At 45.3% G+C, this 20692-nt stretch overlaps 1 pseudogene; it reads left to right on the top strand.

Annotated features, from left to right (window-relative positions):
• The first annotated feature begins 6378 nt into the window (after nucleotides 1-6378).
• On the top strand, nucleotides 6379-7417 carry LOC138440637 (olfactory receptor 1I1-like; annotated as a pseudogene).
• The last annotated feature ends 13275 nt before the right edge of the window (nucleotides 7418-20692 follow it).

Raw genomic sequence — 20692 nt, 5'->3', positions numbered from 1 at the left:
GACCGCTATCATCAACAGGCCTCCCATGTCCCCCAGATTGGGACGTAGAAGGTAATGGCATTTGGATCATGGTGATTGTGATTGAGCAGGCTGACTGGACCCTGGTGCTACAGGTACTATCATCAACAAGCAGATGGGCAGCCTGGGATACACAGAGAGTTAGTATTAGGGGGTGAATTGTGTACAACAAAAAACATGTCAAATCATATGGGTACTTCATACCCAGTACTTCTTTCTCATTGGTGGTATTCAGTTATTAAATCATATCTGACTGTTTGTGACCCCAGGGAGTGAACACACCAGGCTTGCCTGTCCTTCTCTATCTCCCAGAGTTTGTTCAAATTCATGTCCATTGTGTTGGTCATGCCATCCATCCAACCATCACATCCTCTGTTGTTCCCTTCTCCTGCCTTCAGTCTTTCCCAGCATCAGGGTCTGTTCCTGTGAGTTGGGTCTTCACATCAGGTGGCCAGAGTGTTGGAGTTTCAGCTTGAGCATCAGCCCTTCCAATGAATATTCCTTCCAAAGGCTTGATTTCCTTTAGGATTGATGGGTTTGATCTCCTTGCTGTCCAAGGGACTCTCAAGAGTCTTCTCTTGCACCACAATTTGACAGCATCAGTTCTTCAGCACTCAGCCTTCTTTACAGTCCAACTGTCACATCCGTACATCACTCCTGGGAAAACCACAGCTTTGACTATACAGATCTTTGTTGGCAAAGTGACGTCTGCTTTTTAATATGCTGTCTAGGTTTGTCACAACTTTTCTTCCAAGGAGCAACTGTCTTTTAACTTTGTGGCTGCAGTCACCATCCACAATTATTATGGAGCCCAAGAAAATAAAATCTGCCACTGGGTCTTTACTAAGGTCATCAAGTTAAAATGAGGTCATTGGGGGAGGGGGTCCTAATGACCTCGTGACTGACTGTTTCATAAAAAGATAGAATATGGACACAGACATTCCCCCGAAGGAGAAGGCCACATGAAGATGAAGGCAGAGATCAAGGTGATGCTGCCACAAGCCAGGAAATGCCAGAGGTTGCCAGCAAACAACCAGAAGCTAAGAGAGAGGCATGGACAGATTCTCCCTCATACTCCCAGAAGGAAGTGTGTGTGTGTGTGTGTGTGTGTGTGTGTGTGTGTGTGTGTGTGTGTGTGTGTGTAGAGATAGAGATCCTGGGAAGTTACACAGAAGTCATTTAGAGGAGTTATCCATTAAGGGGACATGTTAAGAACTGGATAAATGGAGACCTGAATTAATGGACATCATTTCATTTTGTCCTTGCATGGCTACTTTCTTAACCAAGAGTTAGTATTAATGCATTTCAAAAGTTAACATTTTTAAGAAATCAAAAAGCCAGTCAGGGGAAAGGTAAAACTAAAGGGATTCCAGGAAATAGAAAGGCTACCTAGTGGAAGAGAAGTGGGAGTCATGACTGGACACCCCAACACCAAAGATTCAAGTCCACCAACAATTTTTTTGATGTGGATGATTTTTAAAGTTTTGACTGAATGTGCTACAATATTGCTTCTGTTTCATGTTTTGGTTTTGGAGGCAAAGGCATGTGGGATCCTAGCTCCCTGAACAAGGATTGAACCCTCACCCTCTTCATTACAAGGCGAAATCTTAACCAGTGGACCACCGTGGCAGTCCCTGGACAACGTTTTGATTCAAGAGTAGAAGGGAGGACTTCCCTGGTGGTCCAGAGGTTGAGATTTCCATCTGTCAGTGCACAGGGCATGGGTCCATCTTGGTTGGAGAACCAAGATCCTGCATGCTGCACGGTGTGGCAAAAAAAAAAAAGAGTAGAAGAGAGATTCCCTAATCCTACTCAAGATGTGCTTTGTAGGAAGTGTGTGTGCTGCATTTAGTGGCTCAGTTGTAGCCAACTCTTTGCAATCCCCTGGACTGACCCGCACCAGACTCTTCTGTCCTTGGGGATTCTCCAGGCAAGAATATAGGAGTGGGTTGCCATGCCTTCCTCCAGGTGATCTTCCCAACCTAGGTATAGAACCCAGGTCTCCCACACTGCAGGTGGATTCTTTACCATCTGAGCGACCAGTGAAGCCCAAGAATAATGGAGTGGGTAGCCTATCCCTTCTCCAGGGGATCTTCCCGACCCAGGAATCGAACTGGGGTCTCCTGCACTGCAGGCAGATTCTTTACCAGCTGAGCTACCAGGGAAGCCCTTGGTAGAGACTACACCAGGTTAATGAAGACTGATCACTTCCCACGACCGACAAGAAGACATTGTAATAAGGACTGAAGCCCCTGTGCCAAGCACAGCACCTGACTTACAGTCAAGACGTGTTTGATACCTTTATTTATCTGACATACGTTAATTGATTATTTATTAATTTCTAAGAGCTTTCATTGGTGAACTTAACAATATAAATTCCCTGTCTTTGTGGATTTTCCATCAAGGTCAGATGAGTGAAAAGACATGGACTCAGGCATCTGAGCACCCTGAGGAGGGGTATGAACCTCCAGACCACCCTGCATGGGAACTGACATAGGGCCACAACAACTGAGCCTACACGCTTTGGCGTCCATGTGCTCGGGAGACCACTCATCACAGCCAGAGAAACTCCAGTACTGCAACGAAGACCTAGCGCAGCTGAAAAAATATTGTCTTTTTCTAGCAATGAGGGGAGTTTCCTTTCGTTAACTCATTTCTTACCTAGATAGGTCCCCAGTTCTCAAAGCCTGGGAACACATTGCTGACAGAAACACAACGGAGGCATTTAATGACAATATCTGTAAAGTACGTGTGGGTTTCGCAACAACTCAGAGAGAGAAAGAGAGATGGAGCTGGTGAGGGCCACCAAGCCTGGAAGCGTTTGGTCTCTCATTTGAGCTGAGACTTCTTTTCACTCTCTCACACTCCACTGCTTCTGAGAATGGCCACTCACACACTCTGAGCAGTGGTGTTTCAAAGCTAAACTCTGTGCTGTCAACAAGTACTAGGTTAAATTATTTAATTATGAGTATTTCAGATTCATATCTCTCTGCTTTCCAAGACAATGGGTCTTTGCAAACGTTTTAAGACAATGGGTCTTTGGAAACGTTTTAAGGGTTATTGAAGTGTGTGGGTAATCATAGGGCTTCCCTGGTGGCTCAGTAGTAAAGAATTTGCCTGACAATGCAGGAGATGTGGGTTTGATCCCTGGGTCAGGAAGATGCGCTGGAGAAGGAAATGACAACCCACTCCTGTAATTCTTGCCTGCGAAATCCCACGGACAGAAGAGCCTGGTGGGCTAGAGTCCATGGGCTCACAAAAGAGTCAGATACAACTTAGTGACTAAACACCACCACCACAGTGGGTAAACCTAGTATATAGGTCAGTCTGTATAAGGAAGGTGATACGTGACCCCAAGGTGTTTCAAGAACAAAGAAAATATGCTAAAACCTGCTGTTAGGAACAGGACCACTGGAGGTGAAGAGGTGGTAAAAGAGGGCTTTAGGAAGATTAGCAGCACAGGGTCTTCCTTGCTAAACTGGACAGGTCTCCAACAGAGACGCAGTTACTTTACAAAGGTTTAAGTTTTTGTAGGGTGATGCTCAGGTCTGTCTAGGGCTTCCCAGGTGGCACTACTGGTAAAGAGCCCGCCTGCCAATGCAGGAGACTAAGAGACACAAGTTTGATCCCTGGGCTGGGAAGATCCCCTGGAGGAGGGCATGGCAACCCACTCCAGTATTCTTGCCTGGAGAATCCCATGGACGGAGGAGCCTAGAGTTGCATGGAGTTGCAAACAGTCGAATACGACTGAAGCAACTTAGTATGCAGGTTTCTCTCGGTTGCATATACTACTGTGAGTCCCTTCCTGGCCACACCTTTGCAACTGTTGACAGGAAGTCTTTGGTTGCTCTAGGGCAGTGGTTCTCAGCCTGGACTGTACATCACTGCCACCTAGGGGACTGGAGGCTCAGTCTGGGCTGGGAGGGGACACTCTGGAGAGTGGGGTCTTAGTTCTCTGACCAGCCATGTAAGCCATTTCCCCTGCACTGAAAGATGGATCCTTAACCACTAGAGATGTCTCTCAAAAAGACAATATTAACATTTTACAAGGACCTGGTGAATCACGTCATTTTGATTTTTTTCTATATTGTCCATGTATCATACAAAACAAGCTTAGTGCCTAGACCCTAACACATTCTCGATAAATCTTCATTAGCTTAAAGGAAGGATAAACACTACCCACCGGGACATGAGGACTTGGAGAGGCAAATGCAACCAGCCTTTGGTGGTCTTGTATGAATGCAGTGAAGAGCTGCTTTCTCTGGACTTCTGATATGAACGTGCTAGTAATAACGGGGACTTTCTAAATAGATGGGGAAACAAAACTAGCATCAAACTCATTCTCAACTTAAAATGAGTGAATGGGAATAGTATCAAGCATGCCTACATGTCTGCATTTCTTTAAACCTTGCTCTCTCCTGTTCACTCCTCTCATCCATATTTTCCTATCAGTTCATGTCAGAATATTATTTTACAAACTCACTTTTCTTGTCATCATATTAAAATCAGGAATAAGCATGTAGCACATTCTGCTTTCTGTCAGTTAGACATCTAATCACACTTTCCTCATTGTCATGGAAACAGCTTACCTTTGAATAGTCCACGTTGGGAGTTTTTATTTTGAATAAACTTTTTGAACATCTGATTGATAAGATACAACAGTGTATATTTTAATGCAAAACTGTTTTTAATGGGTAGTGACAGTTGCTCTAGAATATAAAAAAAATATAAAATTTCTTGTCCTGCAAAGCAACTGCTGAGAGCAAATATACTTCCGAAACACCATTAGTTTTAAGGCTCCAGATAGTCTTTTGTAACTGTGAAAGCTCCCTTTAAAACTTCCACTTTACCAACTTTCTGGGTTCATCCAAAGTCTCTCTTTCTGCTGAAAATAAACTGACTGTTGCCACCGTATGCTGAATGCTTGAGGCCTGGAGGCTAATCACTAGCTTGCTGAAACATTTCTGCTTAGATGAGTTGACTCATTTTAAATAATCCTAAACCTGATTATGCTGATTATAGTGGCTGCTGTAAATGTATTGTGTAACTAATATGATGTGATTCCACAAACTACAAGAGAAAAGAGGAAGGAAGGGAAGGAGGCAAGGAGGGAGGGAGGAAATGGGAAATGTGGTTTATGAAAATCAAATTGAATGCTTCATAAAGTCTTAATAAAAAGGAATCACTAAAATATATTGCTGTAAAATTAGTTGTGAGCAAGGTAATTGAAAGCAATTTCCATATAACATTGTAAAACATACTGAGATCTGAAAGGATTCTGCACCTCGATGGGTTAGCAAGGATCATTTCCTGTTCAATGCTCATGAAACCAACTGGAGCATAGACTTCAGCCTACATATATGGCTAAGGCAAGACTGCTAACACGGATCTACCATCGATGTAAGCATAATTAGAGAAATGTTCTCAGTCCTCATCAGGAAGCCCAGTGAATAAATTTATCTGCTGGATTCAAATTAAAATGTGAAAAGTATGTTTATGCACAATTATGTTCCCACCTTTTGGCGAGAGTTTTCAACACTGATCCTCATCGCAAAAAAAAGGAAAAGAAAGAGGGAGTCTACCTAGTGATCACATTGTTGTTCTGTCTCTCAGGCATGTCCGACTCTTTGTGACCCCAAGGACTGCAGCACACCAGGCTTCGCTGCCCTTCACCATTTCCCGGAGCTTGCTCAAACTCATGTCCATCAAGTCAGTGATGCCATCTGACCATCTCATCCTCTGTCACAAGCTTCTCCTCCTATCTTCAGTCTTTCCCAGCATCAGGGTCTCTTCCAATGAGTCAGCTCTTTGCATCAGGTGGCCAAAGTATTGGAGCTTCAACTTCAGCATCTGAATATTCAGGGTGGATTTCCTTTAGGATTTAGTGATCACACAGTAACATTAATAGATCACAAAATGCCCCTAACAAACTTGAGTTTCATTGGAAGAGCAGAAGAGTATTATTCATCTTATACCAAAAGTCATGAACCTAAAATTGATGCTAAGATTATGTGTTACTGATGGAAGAATGAAAGGGAGGGAGGAAAGGAAAGAAAGACGAGGGGGAAGGAAGAGAAAGGAGAACAGAAGATAATCATATTTGGATTTGATTTCTCCCAATTTTGTTTTCTTTTTTTTCCAATTTTGTTTTCTATGAAACTTTGCTTCACTGAAGAAAAACAATGGTGTTTATGAACAATATACCCTTGAGAAAATTGTCTCAAAACAATATACCTTGAGACAGGTTGTCTCAAAACAACTTAGTTAGATCTTTGAGACTGTCTCAAACATGGATGGCTTTGTTTAGGAAAACAAACTTCCACAGAAGGGAGCTATAAGAATTCCATGAGTTTTCACAGAATGTACAGGTATATAGGGAGCTGAGACTAGAATTCCACCTCTGATTCCCAGCTTTACATCACTTCCCTCTGCCCTTCTTTCCTAGCAGACACGGGCTGTCCAAGGAGCTAGAAAACCAAACAGCAGTCTCAGAATTCTTCCTCCTGGGACTCTCAGAAAAACCAGAGCATCAGATCTTCCTCTTTGGGCTGTTTCTGCCCATGTACCTGGTCACCATCTTTGGAAACCTGCTCATCATCCTGGCCATCATCACAGACTCACACCTCCACACGCCCATGTACTTCTTCCTCTGTAACCTGTCCCTCATCAACATCTTCTTCTCTTCCACCACCGTCCCCAAGATGCTGGTGAACCTCTGGACACAGAGCAAAGCCATCCCCCTTGCAGGCTGCCTTGCCCAGATGTACGCCTTCCACCTGTTTGGGACCATGGACAGCTTCCTCCTGGCTGTGATGGCCATTGATCGGTTCATGGCCATTGTCCACCCTCTGCACTACTTGGCCATCATGAGTCCCCATGTGTGTGGGCTGCTGGTGGTGGGGTTGTGGCTGATCACCAACCTCCAGTCCATTGTACACACCAGCCTCATGGCTCAGTTGACCTTCTGCGCTGGCTCTGAAATCCCCCACTTCTTCTGTGACCTCATGCCCCTGCTGAAGCTCTCCTGCTCAGACACACACACCAACGAGCTGGTGATCTTTGCTTTCAGCATCATCATGGGCATCAGCCCTCTCACATGCATCCTCCCCTCTTATATCTGCATTTTCTGGGCAGCTTCAAGATCCCTTCCGCTCAGGGCAAATGGAAAGCCTTCTCCACTTGTGGCTCACACCTCACTGTGGTGACTCTATTCTATGGCACCATCTTCGCTGTGTACCTGCAGCCAGTATCTCCCACCTCCTTGCAGGACAAGGCAGCTGCCTTGATGTGTGGGGTGGTCATCCCCATGCTGAACCCCTTTATCTACAGCCTAAGGAACAAGAACATGAAGGCAGCTCTGAGGAAACTGGTCAGCAACGTAGTCCGATCTCAGTCTTAGGGCAGAATAGTTTCTTAGCATCTACCATGTTCCTTGGGCTTCCCTGGTGGCTCAGAAGGTCTGCCTGCAATGCAGGAGACCCAGGTTTGATCTCTGAGTCTGAATGATTCCCTGGAGAAGGGAGTGGCTACCCACTCTAGTATTCTTGCCTGGAGAATCCCATGGACGGAGGAGCCTTGTGGGCTACAGTCCATGGCATCGCAAAGAATCTGACATGACTGAGCCACTAACATTTTCACTATATTCCAGGACAACTGTTCAGTCCCTGAGATGCAGGAATACATCCTATCTCTGCTCTCAAGGCATTCAGAATCTGGTGGGGGATGGAGACGCGTCAGTAACCGGTCACAGGGCAACATGGTGATTGTGTCAGGAGAGATGATGAAGTGAGTGATACAGAACGGGAAAGATATGGGTTTTTCTCCATGATTTATCTGACCCCTCGAGGTCAGGATAGAGGAGAATTTGAAGTAGCCTTAAGCTCTCTGAGGTATTGAGCTTATAGGATTGCTACATGGATAATCCTTATTGAAGGAAAGATTAGCTACATTCAATTTTAATATTGATAAAGACTATGTACATTAGCCAGATATATAGCCATGTTTCCTAATGACTTGGGGGAGGAATCTGAGAGCATGTGTTGGGATTAGCTCACTAGGTGTTCATTCAGAAGTGACAAGTCTCTGTCCCAGAGGGGGCCTCGTGGTCCATAAAGTAGCCCCCTCAGTCCTAGGGCAGAATAGCTGTTCAGCACCTACCAATGTTCGGTGACCACTTTTCAGTGCATGGGACACAGGAATATATCCATTGCTGCTCTCAAAACATTCAGAATCTGGTGGGAATAGAGATATGTCAATAAGTCATCACAGATCAACTTGGTAAATGCATTTCATAAGAGAGAAATAAAGTGCTATGGGAAGGGAAAGTGAAAGAAAGTGAAGTGAAAGTGTTAGTTGCTCAGTCATGTCTGACTCTTTGTGACCCCACGGACTGTAGCCTGTCAGGCTCCTCAGTCCATGGGATTCTCCAGGCAAGAATGCTGGAATGGGTTGCCACCCACTTCTCCAGGGGATCTTCCCAACCCAGGCATCAAATCCGCGTCTCATGCAATGCAGCCAGATTCTTCACCATCCTATTTTTGCCATGGTTTATCTTCTTCCATGAAGACCAGAGTAGCATCTCTATGCTACTCTGAAGTAGCCTGAAATTCTCTGAGGTTTATAGGATTGCTACGTGGATAACCCTAGTGGGATGAAAGACCAGCTCCTCTCATTTTAATATTGATAAAACAGTGTGTATTAGCCATGTGTATTACATTGCTGTGCTTCATAAGTGACTTGGGGGAGGACTCTGAGAGCTTCTGTTGAGATGAGCTGACTTGCTGTCCAACTCAGCAAGCACCATTCTCAGTCTCACAGGGAACCTAGTGGCTTGACTTTGCACGATGATCACAGTCTTAAACAGGCCTCTCGTGTCCCCCAGATTGGGACACAGGAGATGCTGCCCTTTGGATCATAGGGATTGTGATTCAGCAACCTGATACTGGATCCTGGAATCTGGCTTCTTAGCAGGCTGTCCAGGTGGTCCTGAAGCAGGCAGTGCAGAGGCTGCAGTGGGAGGACACTGGCCCTGGGCGAGCTTCAGAGTCCATATGTTTCCTGGGATTCCATCACCTGACTCCAAACCCTATATGATTCTATAGGGGCTGGCAGCAACAAATGGATACAGTGAGCTGGGATGCAGACAGAGGTCGAGTTAGGGGTTGAGTTGTGCCCTCCAAAAAGATATGTCACAGTCTAACGTCTCAGTCTAACCCCCAGCGCCTCAGCACCTGTCCTGAAAATAGGCTCTTTTCCAAGATAACTGGTTCTAATGAGGTCACTAGGGTCCTACTCCACTGTGACTGGCACCCCTATAAAAAGATAGAAATTGGACACAGACATGTGAGAAGGGAGAAGGCCAGGTGAAGATGGGGATGATGCTTCTACCAGCCAAGGAATGCCAGAGATTTCAGGAAACCACCAGAAGCTAAGAGAGAGGCATGGAACAGACTTTCCATCACCATCTCCAGAAGAAATAAACCCTGCTGGCAACTGTGATGTTGGACTTCTGGCCTTCGGAACTGTTAGAGGATACACTTCAGTTGTTTAAGCCACACAGTATGTGATATTTTGCTATGAAGCCCTAGAAAACTAGTACAGTTAGTTTAGGAAGGGCTGGCATCATGCAAAGACCGTGCCGAGATATATCCTCTCAAGTGTTGACTACCCTGTGTTCTGGTTAAGGATCCACCCTGTGTTCTGGTTAAGGGAGTCTGTGCTACAACTGGAGAAAACCTGAAGGATTCAGATTGCATGAATTCAATTTCTTGGTCTCAGTGTGATGACAGTGAGGATACCAATAGCTGAGATTTATTATGTGCCCTGCACGGGCATCATCCCTTTAAATACACTATCTCATTAAATTTTAAACAAAAAGCCTACAAGAGCAGTCCCCAACATTTTTTGGCACCAGGGACTAGTTTCATGGAAGACAGTTTTTCTATGGACCAGGGTGTTGGCGGGATGGTTTCAGGATGATTCAAGTCCATTATATTCATTGTGCACTTTACTTCTATTATTATTATATCAGCTCCACCTCACATCATCAGGCATTAGATCCCAGCGGTTGGGGACCCCTACCTTTCCTACAAGGTAGGAAATATAACTCCTTATTTTACAGATGAGGAAACTAGACTTAAAAAGTGCAGCTTCTAATAAGAAGTAGTGAAGGTTCAAACAGAGGATCCATTCTACAGCCCCCTGTCTCAACAACACACAATATTGTCTAGAATTCGGTGCCCAAAGCACAGATTTACCAACTGCAGTTGGTGGGCCAAATTCAACCAACAGCCTGTTTTTGTGTGCCCTGCAAGCTAAGAATGGCTTTTACATTTTTTAATAGTTGGAAATTTTTTAAAAGAAGACTACCTCATGACACATTAAAATTATGTAAAATTCTAATTTTAGAGCTCATAAATAAAGTTTTATAGGAACAGAATTGGACCATAAAGAAGGCTGAGGGCTGAAGAATTGATGCTTTTGAACTGTGGTGCTAGAGAAGACTCTTGAGAGCCTCTTGGACTGCAAGATCAAACAAGTCAAACTTAAAGGAAGTCAACCCTGAATATTCATTGGAAGGATTGATGCTGAAGTTGAAGCTCCAATACTTTGGCCACCTGATGCGAAGAGCCAGCTCACTGAACGAGACCCTGATGCTGGGAAAGATTGAGGGCAGAAGGAGAAGGGGACGACAGAGGATGAGATTTGGGATGGCATCACTGACTCAATGGACATGAGTTTGAGCAAATTCCAGGGGATAGTGAAGGACAGGAAAGCCTGGTGTGCTGCAGTCCGTGGGGTGACAAAGAGTTGGACTTCTGTGACTTAGTGACTGAACAACGACAACAAGCAACTTAGTGACTGAACAACAACAAGCAACACTCATTAGTCAATTCATCATCTGTGACTGTTTTGGGGCTTCCCAGGTGTCACAGTGGTAAAGAATCTGCCTGTTAACGTAGGAGATGTAAGAGACACAGATTCAATCCCTGGGTCAAGAAGATCCCCTGGAAAAGGAAATGGCAACCCACTTCAGTATTCTTGCCTGGAAAATTCCATGGCCAGAGGAGGCTCAGTTCAGTGCAGTCGCTCAGTCGTATCCGACTCTTTGCGACCCCGTGAACTGCAGCATGCCAGGCCTCCCTGTCCACCACCAACTCCCGGCGTCCACCCAAACCCATGTCCATTGAATCGGCGATGCCATCTCACCATCTCATCCTCTGTGGTACCCTTCTCCTCCTGCCCTCAATCTTTCCCAGTATCAGGGTCTTTTCAAATGAATCAGCTCTTCGCATCAGGTGGCCACAGTATTGGAGTTTCAGCTTCAACATCAGTCCCTCCAATGAACACCCAGGACAGGTCTCCTTTAGGAGGGACTGGTTGGATCTCCTTGCAGAGGAGGCTGGTGGGCTACAATCCATGAGGCCGCAAAGAGTCTGACATGACTGAGCACACACACACACACCTCTTTTCAAGCTACAATGTATCCTGTGCAAAAACTAAAATACTTACTATCTGGCCCTTTACAGAGGGATTTTCTGATTTCTTTTTAAATTAATTTTTATCAGAGTAGAGTTGCTTCACAATGTTTCATTAGTTTTTGCTGTACAGCAAAGTGAACCAGTGTACATATACATTTATCCCCTCTTTTTTAGATTTCCTTCCCATTTAACTAACCTCTTTTCTAAAGAAAAAGGAAAGCCTGATACTCAGTGGTCCATGAATCAGAGTCATCATTATTACGAGAAGCTTGACAGAAATGAAGACGCAGACACCATATCAGACCACTTAAGTCATCATTTTAACCATCCCAGGGGAGTTATATGAGCCTTAAAATTAGAGGATCACTGGAATAGATGGGGGTAGAGAACGGCTGTGGAGATCTGGGCCCTAAATATGTCTTCAGGGACATGAGAGATCCAAATCTGGGGCATTTTTTCCACAAGGCATTTTCCATTTTTCCCTGCCCTGGACAGGGTCGGTAGCTTTAAAAGCATTACAGCTATAGTTTGAATAAGCGGCCAGCAGGTGGCAATAGTGGAACATCACAAAATGGATTAAAAACTCCTTTTAGGAAACGGATCCTGGTTCCTCTGGAGGGAAACAGCTGAGCCTGGGTTGTTCAGGGAAATCACGGAGACGGGTATGTCCTTAGCCCACAGTGAGGACAGAGGAAGTGTGCAGGGGGCTGTGATCAGACCTCACCATGGGGGATTGGACTCAGGGTGAGGGGACCATCGGGGGTTATGCAAGAATACAGGAGGGCAGGTGCTTCAGAACAGACCTGTTGCCAAGTCCTACCATGCGTTAGTGATGAGCAAGCTTTTTCTGTAAAGGGCCAAAGGGTAAATGAATGGCAGCTTTATGGACCATAAGGCCTCTGTCACAATGACTCAGCTCTGATGCTACAATGAGGAAGGCAATACTTCGAGAAAAGGGTGGGGCCAAGCACCCATGAAACTTTATTTATAGACACTGAAACTTGAATTTCTATCATTTTACATGTCACAAAATATAGTACTTTTTAAAGGTGTGGTACATATATGAACCCTTGGACTGCAAGGAGATCCAACCAGTCCACCCTAAAGGAAAGCAGTCCTGGGTGTTCACTGGAAGGACTGATGTTGAAGCTGAAACTCCAATACTTTGGCCACCTGATGCAAAGAGCTGACTCATTTGAAAAGACTCTGACGTTGGGAAAGATTGAAGGCAGGAGGAGAAGGGGACGACAGAGGATGCGATGGTGGGATGGCATCACTGACTCAATGGACCTGAGTTTGAGCAAGCTCCGGGAGTTGGTGATGGACAGGGAGGCCTGGCGTGCTGCGGTTCATGGGGTCACAAAGAGTCAGAGACAACTGCGCAGCTGAACTGAACTGAACATATATGAAAGTATGAAAGTGAAAGTTGCTCAGTCTTGTCTGACTGCAACCCCATGGACAGTAGCCTTCCAGGCTCTTCTGTCCGTGGAATTCTCCAGGCAAGAATGCTGGAGTGGTTTGCCACACCCTTCTCCAGGGGATCATCCTCCTCCAGGGACTGAACCCATGTCTCTCACATTGCAGGCAGATTCTTTACCATCTGAGCCACCAGGGAAGCCCAAAAACCATGTAATATGACTCAGCCATTAAAAAGGGTGAAATTGTATGGCAGAAACCAACAGAACATTGTAAAGCAATTTTTCTCCAATTTAAAAATAAATTTGAAATAAAGAACACAATAATGGCACTTGCAGCAACATGGATGGACCTAGAGATTGAGTGACTAAGTCAGACAAAGAAGGAGAAATATTGTATGACATCCCTTATATGTGGACTCTAAAAGGAAATTATACAAAGGAACTTACGAAACAGAAAGAGACTCCAACTTAGAGAACGAACTTACATTTGCCAGGGGGGCTGGGTGGGGGTAAGGAATAATTAGGGAGTTTGGTATGGACACACTTGCTCTATTTAAGTACAGGCTGCTATATTTAAGATGGATAACCAATAAGGGCCTACTATATAGCACACGGAATTCTGCTCAGCATTATGTGGCAGCCTGGATGGGAGGGGCGTTTGGAAGAGAAAGGATACATGCATATGTATGGTTGAGTCCCTTCCCTGTTCACCTGAAACTATTACAACAGTGTTTGTTCATCAGCTATCCCCCAATACAAAATAAAACATTTTAAAAATAAGTAAATAAAATGGATAACTAACAAGGACCTACTCTACAGCACAGGGAATTCTGCTCAGTGCTATGTGGCAGCCGGGACGAGCGGGGAAATGGGGGGAGAATGGATACAAGTATATGTATGGCTGAGTCATTTTGCTGTCCACCTGTATCAAAACATTGTTAATCAGCTATACTCCAATACAAAATACATTAAACGTTTTATTAAAAATAGTACTTTTTTCCCATTGCAGTGAAAAATGTTTTGAACTCATCAAATTAATGCAGAAAGAATCTCAACTAATATTAACCTTCTGTGTATCCTGCTCCCCCAAATTATAGTGATAAAATGTAGCATGGAGTGGAGCTTTTGTTTGCTTGTTTTAAAGAAAGTAAAATAATATTGCAGAAGGTTTTGGTGGCTGGCACTCCTCAACCCTGCCCCTCCAGCATAGTTGCCTCTCTTAATATGGCTGGCTACCTTGCAACTGTGCTGCCAGCTTCTTAACCACTAGGGCCACCTGGGAAGCTCTACCTGCAACAGATGTTCCCAAATATAGTAACTACCAAAATATCTCAAAATACCAAAATATCTCACCTACATCTCAAAAGGGGATGATAGAGGATTAGATGGTTGGATGGCATCACCAACTCAATGGACATGAGTTGAGTAAGCTCCAGGAGTTGGTGATGGACAGGGAAGCCTGGCGTGCTGCAGTCCATGGGGCCGCAAAGAGTCAGACACGACTGAGCAACTGAACTGACATCGCAAGAAGGAGAAATCAGGAAGAAGTTTCCATCTTCTATATCAGCTGTCTGATCCCTAATTTGCAACCCAGAAAATCCTGTTTAAAATCGAGTGTGGGCTTCCTAAAATTACAAATCACTGGACATATTAATCCTATGGTCACATCACTAACTCTTCCCTCACAAACACTAGGTTTGAAAGTCTTAATTACCAAACAAAATTATCAACAGTAGCATGAAATTTGGTCCATGAACCACAGCCTTTTATTTCAATCATGGGGCTCAGCAGCTGCTCAAAATGTACTTGTTGAGTAAACTAAGGAATGAATGAACTGATGGATGGATGAGAGGATTGATGGATGAGAGGATTGATGGATGAGAGGATTGATGGATGAGAGGACTGATGGGTGAACGACGCTGGCCAGTTGTTGTTGTTCATTCGCTAAGTCATGTCCAACTCTTTGCAACCCAATGGATATAGCAGGGGGCGCCTCTGTCCACCACTGTCTCCCAGAGTTTGCTCAGATTCCTGTCCATTGAGTCGGGCCATCTAACCATCTCATCCTCTGCTGTCCCCTTCTCCTTTTGCCTTCAGTCTTTCCCAGCACCAGGGAAAGATTCCCTGGCCAGTATGAGAGTACAATAACATTTCTTTCTCTCCATATGGGATTTTACTGGGTATTCGGACCAGTTTGAGAGATTCAGACACTGAGGATTCTACAGGGGAACTGACTGTCCCAAGGTCACATGCTGAATCGGATGGGGTGAGGAGGAATTCCAGTCCAACCTGTGTGACCCTAAAACCTGATCCCTCTCGCATCATGATGTTGGATGGCCTCCCAGGGGGGTGACTTTCCCACCCACCTCCCAGGTGGATGACTTGGAAGAGCTCAAGTCCTGCCCTATGTGTGGTTCTCAAGGGGCAAAAGTCCTCATCAGATCTGCTGCTGGGAGTGGCTAGAAAGCCACTCCAACAAGACATAATAAAGGACTCAGTAAGACTGGAGCCCAAGGTCCTGGAAAGGAAGTTCCTACTTCCAAATGTACATTTATCAGGGTTCTGGGGAATCATTGCCCTCTCTATGAATCTGTGTAGTGGGAGGTCCCCCCAAGACCACCTTCAGGTTCCGTGATTCACTAGAAGGACTCACAGAATTCAGCAAAGTTGCTATATTCATGGTTTATTGCAGAGAAAGGATACAAATTAAAATCATCAGGTGGGATGAACTGGGAGATTGGGATTGACATATATACATTGCTGATACTATATATAAAACATATAACTAACGAGGACCTACTATATAGCCCAGGAAACCCCACTCAGTCCTCTGTGGTAACCTAAATGGGAAGGAAATCCAAAAAAGAGGGTGGGTGTGTCTATATACATACATATATATATATATGATTCACTTTGCTATTTAGTAGAAATTAACACAACATTGCAAAGCAACTATACTCCAATAAAAATTAATTTAAAAAATTAAATAAAAATAATATCAGTGAAGGTAAAAGGCACATGGGGCAGGGTCCAAAAGAGACCAGGCTCTAGCTTCTAGTTGTCCACTCTCTGTGGAGTCATGTAGACAGTGCTTAATTCTCCTAGCAATCATGGGTAAACAACACACAGGGTGTACTGCCAACCAGGGTAGCTCCTTTTGAGTGGTCGTGCCCAGGTTTTCATAGGGGGTTGACCAGTGTACTCCTCTGTTCAGGTTGCCTCCTCTACCTCTGGGACAACTAGCACCTATGAAGCCCTGGTAGCCACACCAGCATCCCCAGGCCTTAAAAGTAGGGCACTAGGGCAGCTCTTGGTTTGACAGCAGGTGGCCAATTGTCAAATGTGTCCTGGGGCCTGTGCAGACACCTGGTCATCAAGAGAGCCCAGCAGACCTGCAACTAATAATAAAAGCAAGGTTGGCTGAGTGCCAAAGGATTGATGCTTTGAACTGTGGTATTGGAGAAGACTCTTGAGAGTCTTTTGGATTGCAAGGAGATCAAACCAGTCAATCCTAAAGGAAATCAATCCTGAATATTTAATCCAATCAATACAATATTCATTGGAAGGACTGATGCTGAAGCTGAAGCTCCAATACTTTGGCCACCTGATGTACAGAGCTGACTCATTAGAAAAGACCTTTATGCTGGGAAAGATTGAAGGCAGAAGGAGAAGGGGATGACAGAGGACAAGATGGTTGAATGGCATCACTAACTCAATGGACATGAGTTTGAGCAAGCTCCATGAGATGGACTGGGAAGCCTGGCATGCTGCAATCCATGGCGGGGGAGGGGGGCGGGGGGCTGGTGGGTCACAAAGAGTCAGACACGACTGAGTGACTGAACAACAACAACCACATGGGCAGGGCTTCCTTGGTGACACAGTGGTAAAGATTCCACCTGCCAACGCAGGAGACATGGGCTCAGTGCTTGAGTTAGGAAGATTCTCTGAGAAGGAAATAGCAACCCATTCCTATAATATTCTTGCCTGGAAAACCCCATGGACAGAGGAGCCCGGCAGGCTACAGTCTATGGGGTTGCAAACAGTCAGACACAAGAGTCAGACACAGCTTAGTAACTAAACAAAAACAACTTCATGGGCAATAGGGGGGCCCTCTGTACCTCAGCTTCAGCTCTACAGCTATCCAGCAGAGCTTTTCATGGGTCATTGGGAGGCTCTGGCCGACATATGCTGCCCTCTCTGATTGCCTTCCAGGCAATACCACATCCTATTGCCTTCAGGAAGCGGCCTCGTGGGAACTCAACCACCCTCTGCCCCCTCTAGTTCCTCAATGCTGCCCCAGGGGACATCTCTGGGCAGCCACGTCTTCCTTGGTACCTTTGAGGACTGACTCCCAGCCAGAGACACCTGTGCAGGCTGTAGAACTTGCCTTGTCATCCTGGAAGATGCAAGATGCCAGTGAGTCTCCAGTGTGGGAACAACTGCAATGGCAACAGGAGGTGGCAGAACCTCCCCGTAATCAGCTCCATCTTTCATTTCCCAGGAAGTGAGGACCCCCAGGGAGGTGGCAGACAGGGGACCTAACCCACAGACGCATGCCTCATTCTGCAACACCTCCTACTCCCATAACAGGGGGAGTTAGTCTTCCCTTTGAACAGATGAGGAAATTGAGGCCTAGAGAGAATATCTTCATTCGGCATCTCCCAGAAGCTGATCCTGTGATAAGGATTCAAGGACAAGTAGTTTATTTGGAAAGAGATCTAGGAGGACTTCCCTGATGGTATGATGGTTAAGAATCTGCCTGCCAATGCAGGGGACACAGGTTCAATCCCTGGTCCAGGAAGATTTCACAAGAAGCAGGGCAAGTAAGTCCACCAGCCACAACTACTGAAGCCCACATGCCCTAGAGTCTGTGCTCTGCAAAAAGAGAAGCCACGCAATGAGAAGCCCACGCACCACAACTAGAGAGTAACTCCTGCTCATGGCAACTAGAGAAAGCCTGCGCACAGCAATGAAGACCTAGCACCACCATAAATAAATAGATCGTTTTTCTAAGTGACCTAGAAAATGCTCACGGGTTTCCCAGGCAGTGCTAGTGGTAAAGAACCCGCCTGCCAATGCAGGAGACACAAGAGATGCAGGTTCAATCCCTGAGTCAGGAAGATCCCCTGGAGGAGGAAATGGCAACCCACTCCAGTATTCTTGCCTGGAGAATCCCATAGACTGAGGAGCCTGGTGGGCTATAGTCCACAGGCTCACAAAGAGTTGGACACAGCTGAAGTGACTTCACACACACACAGAGAAAATGCTGAAAGGGAGGAGGAGAAGTGAGACAGGGAAGGGAAGGGAATCAGTAAAGAGTGCATTGATCTGCAAGTTTCCACTGTGGGTTGCTGGGACTCAGTCCCACGAGGACCTCTGAGAGTCAGTGCAGAACACACACTTCAGTCGATCCACCTGAAGAGTGAGAAAGGTAGAGTACATATTCATCAACTTCCATTGTCTGCCACAGAGGTGTAGAGCTCCACTCAAACCTGACCTGCCCCCTCTGCCTGCATTTCAACAAATCCCTGTATCTACTGAGGGCTGATTTATCCATCAGGCATCATAAGCACAGTACATCAGCCAATGATGTGAATATCTGGAGGAAACAAAACACATAAACGTGCACACACCAAATCTGAGCAGCAACTAGCAAAATTCAGATGAATTATTGTAAAAAAAATTCAGTGTGAAGCTTATCACTCACAATCATTTCATAATATGCTGTTTGTAGATCATCTGTTTTCACTTATCAACAATTTCTGAGCACTGAGAAAGAATCATAGCCAACTGTGAATTAAATGAGTTGCTGCTGCTGCTAAGTCGCTTCATTCGTGTCCAACTCTGTGCAGCCCCATAGACAGCAGCCCACCAAGCTCCCCCATCCCTGGAACTCTCCAGGCAAGAACAACTGGAGTGGGTATTAAATGAGTTACATGTAACCAAATAAATGCAACAGGAAACGTATAGAAGCTCTGTCGAAAAGGGTTTACCAAAAATAATAATAATAACAAATATTGATGTGACCTGTGAGTGTCCTTTGATCATTTGATGTGATATAGGTGATAAGAGACACAGGTTTGATCCCTGAGTCAGGAAGATCCCCTAGAGGAGGGCCTGGAAACCCACTCCAGGATTCGTTCCTGGAGAATCCCATGGCCAGAGAAGCTGGGTGGACTAAACTCCATAGGGTCACACAGAGTCGGACATGACTGAAGCAACCTATCACACACACACAGTGGAGCCAAGGGCTGCTCTCACCCCTACATCAGCCTCCCACTCTTCTGAGTTACAGAACTCCAAAGGACCATAGTCCTGCAGTCCCTCCCTTCAGCTTGTGAAGAGGTATTGCCTTGACCCCCAACCCCTCTCTCCACTGTCAGCAGCTGCCTCAAATCTGATGGTGTGGACCCCACCCCTCTCAACCTCACTTCTCCCAAATACATAGAACCAAGAAACTAACAGAGCCTAAGAGACCTGTGGGACACCATCAAGCATATCAATATATGCCTAACAGGAATCCCGGAAGGAGAGAGGCAACAGGGGCAGAAAGAATAGTTGAAGAAATAATGTCCCCAAAGCTTTCCAACACTGATGAAAGACATGAATATACACATCCAAGAATCTCAATGAACTCCAAGTAGGATATACACAGAGATCTATACCAAAATATATTATCACCAAACACACACAACGTCGTCTGTCCAAGCCTCTGCCACCTGATCTCCCACCTGCACATTCAGCAGTAAATAAGACAGACAAGTGTTACCTCATGCAGCCCCAGTCTGAACAAGGAGACAGATAAACTAGAGCTAGTCACTAGAACTATAGAGTTTAAGCCATGGCAAGTGTTACAAGAGACAAAGGGACTTCCTTGGTGGTCCAGTGGTTAAGACTCTGTGTTTACAATGCAGGGGCCATGGGTTTGATTCCTAGTTGGGGAACTAAGATCCCAACATGCCACGTGGTACAGTCAAAAAAAACTTTTTTAATTTAAAAAAGAAGAAGAAATGAATCACAGTGATGTAATAATGACTGGACAATGGTAGGTGGTCAGGGAAGTGAGGGCCTCCTAAGGAAATGCCTTTGGACCTAAAGGATGAGAAAGAGGCAGCTTCAGAAGAACCAGGGCTTCCTAGCCAGAGGGAACTGCATGTGCAAAGGGCTTGGAACAGGAACAGTTTGATGTGAAGAAGAGCCAGACAGGAGGTCATGGTGGGCGATGAAGACAACCAAGGATATGAAGCCAGAAGTCTTGCTGGGACTGGATTTTATTTGTGGAAATCTGGATTTTATTTTAGGTGGAGTGAGCAGTTATGGGAAGACTGTTCAGCAGGGGCTGCCATGATCTGATTTGGGATTTTTAAGTCCACTCTAGGCACTGCATGGAGAATGGAATATAGGAGTAAGATGGTTAAATTTTCCAAAACAGCCACAAAAACATCTCCCATCCCACATTCTCTTGCACAAAGAATGTTACAAGGTCACCGTGACGCACCACCCATTGAGAGAGGTGGAGTCTGTGTCCCTTCCTGTTGAATCTGGTGCCAGAAGTAAAAGTGTGACACTTCAAACTGGATCAGGAAAGGTAATACAGCTTTTGCTTTGTTTATTTTTGAAGCCCTGGGTGGCTCTGTAAGAAACCCAACTACCCTGACTACTGACCTGCTAGGAGGAACCCAGTTCACACCAAGAGGACAGTTGTTCAGTCACTAAGTCGTGTCCGACTCTTTCTGACCCATGAACTGCAGCACACCAGGTTCCCCTGTCCTTCAC

Source organism: Ovis canadensis, chromosome 5 (assembly GCF_042477335.2).
Source record: "Ovis canadensis isolate MfBH-ARS-UI-01 breed Bighorn chromosome 5, ARS-UI_OviCan_v2, whole genome shotgun sequence".
In the NCBI taxonomy this organism is placed as follows: domain Eukaryota; kingdom Metazoa; phylum Chordata; class Mammalia; order Artiodactyla; family Bovidae; genus Ovis; species Ovis canadensis.
The sequence above is the reverse complement of the archived record's forward strand: the minus strand, read 5'-3'. Positions and strand labels throughout refer to the sequence as shown.